Source organism: Homarus americanus, unplaced genomic scaffold, assembly GCF_018991925.1.
Source record: "Homarus americanus isolate GMGI-L3 unplaced genomic scaffold, GMGI_Hamer_2.0 scaffold50564, whole genome shotgun sequence".
Lineage (NCBI taxonomy): Eukaryota > Metazoa > Arthropoda > Malacostraca > Decapoda > Nephropidae > Homarus > Homarus americanus.
In genome coordinates this window covers 4,892,813-4,896,658 of record NW_024715014.1, presented here as the reverse complement: position 1 = coordinate 4,896,658, position 3,846 = coordinate 4,892,813, and positions in this window count along the sequence as shown.

Sequence of the window (3,846 nt, the reverse complement as noted above, 5' to 3'; positions counted from 1 at the left end):
TTCAATAATTTATAGTCCACGATGATGGCCTAAAGGGGTAGGTGTCTGAAACCCCCCTGCCCCTTACCCCTTGCCCTTCCCCCTCCCACGTGAGTTAACACTTAATATAGAGGAACTACGTGAGTTAACTGCCACGGGAGGATGATTTAATCTCGAATGATTTACTTCCGACCTGATTATACACTTTCCCACGCTACTACAAATACGAGTTAACTGACTGTACTTTACTTTTAAACAGTATATATATTATGAAATCAATGACACACTCACTCTCGAGCCAGTTAGCGTGACTCCGGTTAGCGTGTTAGCCAAATTCTCGCACCACTTACGCCCTTACCCTACTACGACCGGTAACCTGAAGTTTTGTGTGAGTTATTAATCTCCCACGACGCTGTTTTGACGTTTGACCTACATATGGGTTTTCCAATTAATAAAATGTTCTCACGAGTCTTGTTTTAAAGGAGGTGAATCAGGTGTATCGAGGCCAGCCAGGCAGACACGTGTGGGTGGACCCTCGTCTTTGTGTTGGCCAACCTTGACTCCTCTTCCCTCCAGTGACCATAACTTGGCCTCATCTTCCTAATACCTCCATCACAACCAAATGTGGTACACTCCCTAAAGGTTCACCTGGCCTTAATACAGGGGCGGATCCATGAATATCGAAAGGAGGGCGTCCAAGAAGATGTGGGTGAGGTAACATGGAGAGCACAACTAGCCCACCCAGCTGGGGGTTTATGGGTGGGGGATGCTACAGTATAAGGGCCCCCTAGAATTTTTTTGAATTCTGACCAATATCATGAATTTTTTTGGCCATTTTGAAGCCATGTGCACTTGATATGAGGAGATATTCTGAGGTAAATAAATAATTCATTTTTACTTAAAAAAATGTCTGAGTGCAACTGCATTAAAGAAAAAGTAATGGAATTTTCTGATGAAAAAGGGGGGTCCGCACCCCCGGGACCCCCCTGGATCCGCCCTTGTATTACATTCCCAACGACTGACCTGACCCAATCTTTGTAAACTGTTGAGAGCTTGACCTGACCTCCCCGGCATCCTCCTCACGACCCGTACAACATGCTCCCAGTGTGGTTCAGCTGTCGGCAGGAGACGTGACAACTTCCTCCATTAAGAACAAGGTTACTGGGTGGTGATACCTTTTGGGATTATGGTGTTTGGATTTCGAGAACATGTCTGTCTGTGTGTTTAATTTACGTGTTGAATTAATCTGTTTTTGTATCACCTTCAGGAGTCACCGCGTTGTTCCTTTTCTCAGCCTTTTTTCTCTCTGTGATTCATTGTTTCCTGTCGTCTGTCTGCCTCTCTGTCTATTTAATAATTTATCTGTCCCTTTATCACCTCCATCTCCCGTCTATATATCGTCTAGTTCTCATGTTCCCTTCAGGACCAACACTACCCAACAGTACAACAGTTTCCCAGCAATACAAAATTAGAGCTGGTTGAACTGGGAGCGCCCGGTAATCGAACCACTGACCCCTAGAACACGAGGTGAGAGCTGCATACACTCGACCACCGCACTTCCATCGCAAAGGAATAAAGACCCAAGAATTTTCTCTACTTACGTGATGGAGGGAATGAACGAGATGCTATCAGGAAGATGTGTGTGTATTGTTTCTCAACGTAATTATGTGGAAAAAAACAAGAACAGAATGTATCTGGTCATCACGAAACAATATGAAATCAATTCTATTAGATCCTACTTGATATGAGAAATATTTTTGTATGTGTTGTAATTAATGTCTTTAAATTACTGGATAATTATATGAAACTTGACGTAAATGACGAATTATTACCGTGTTAAAGGTTTCAAAATGTGTGTGGGGAAGAGTTCTTGTTTCGCTATCAATGGAGGATTGAGGCCACATACGAGCCTGTGGTCACGCCCAGCAGCTGTGTTCCCACTTTACAGCAGCTGTACTGTACTCGGGTTGCCGTGAATCCTGGCCGAAATATGTTGGGTCAGTTCTGTGCTCTCCTTGTAGTACTTTATATTATCAAATTTGAGAGTTTGTAATATATTTTCATACTTGTTGAGTTAATCTTCATTCGCCGATAATTTACCAGCCGTCATTTCAAGCGTTCAAATACTGTTGGCAAGGCCGGATTTACCAATAGGCCAAGTAGGCCATTGACCTAGGACCCACCGGTATCTGGGGGCCCACTAAACTAATTTGTCGCGCAGCGTGCCAGCGTATAACCTTGTTTCAAGTGTACACCGAGTATTTCATTATATAATATATTCACAACCATAAGGGCCCCTGTACAATAAGTATAGGGCCCGGAGTATGGGGCCCCTGTACAATAAGTATAGGCCCGCAGTGGTCTTCAACTGGTGGGCCATGGGGTGGTTCTCAGGTGGGCCACGGACTAGGCCCTATACAAAAATGAAGAAAATAAGATAAAATAAGATAATAAAAAAAATTTATATATATTTTTTTAAATGTCCGTGTCCCACCATCAATCTATCTATCTATTTATCTATCTATCTATACATACATATATACTGGAGAGAGAGAGAGAGAGAGAATAAAGTTCAAGAAACCTTCAGCGCCTTGACGTGTGAAGGACAGGATCGTTTCACGTTCAGTACGTGTCAGGGTTACCGTTGGTTTGCTGACAGCTCGCTCAGCCAGTCATTATCTTCTCAGTCTCAGCTCAGAGTGAATGACTACTCAGAAATAAAGAAGCTGTTTAGCTTCTTAACGGAGTATGACAGTATGAAATATGATGACTTCAAAGCCCAACTGGAATTAGTTGTCAGTACCTATTGCAGTGACCTGGAAGCATCTGTTCTAGATGAGTTTTTGCAATTTAAAGACATTTTGTCTTCTGAATCTGACAGGTCAGTGACAAACATCTCCACTTTGCTGAGGTCCAAAGATGGTATTTTGACAACTGCCTTTCCAAACATTAGCATCTTGGTAAGAATTTTCCTTACCATCCCCATTACAAATTGTGAAGAAGAGAAGTCTTTCTCTACTCTATCTAGGGTGAAAAATCACCTGAGGTCTACCATGGGACAAACCAGATTAAACTCACTTTCATTATTATGCATTGAATCTGGTCTCCTACAATCCCTTGACACAAACAGTATCATTGACAAATTTTCCATGAAAAAAATAGGAAGAATTTATTTTGAAATTATATATATATATATATATATATATATATATATATATATATATATATATATATATATATATATATATATATATATATATATATATATATATATATATATATATATATATATATATATATTGAAACATGCAAACATTTCTATAAATTTGGGGGCCCACTGATGAGTTTGGCCTGGAGCCCACAATTAGTTAAATCTGGCCCTGACTGTTGGGCAGCATTTTTGTATCTGTGTGGGCGTGCGTGTATGTGCGTGTGTGTGTGTGCATCAATGTGCGTGCGTGTGTGCATTTATGTGCGTGTGTGCATGTATGTGCCCGCACTGATAGATATAAGACCAGCACCATCCCATCTATTGTTAAAATAATAAATAACTCCTGATTTATGTACTGTACAGCCCTGTAAATGTATTGAACGTATATCATTATGTCTAAATCACATGTAAGTTTGTATATTTTCAGTCACCGGCAGCAACTCTATTAATAAACCTTTTATTATTATTATTATTATTATTATTATTATTATTATTATTATTATTATTATGTGTGCATCTACGTGCGTTCGTGTGTGTACAGTATATGCATGCCTGTGTGCAGCAGCAGCAGCAAGAATTTTCCAAGGCAGGGATAAACACATAACGGCCGCCACCTAAAATAAAGTATAAGAGCACTACAGACACAAGAAACTACA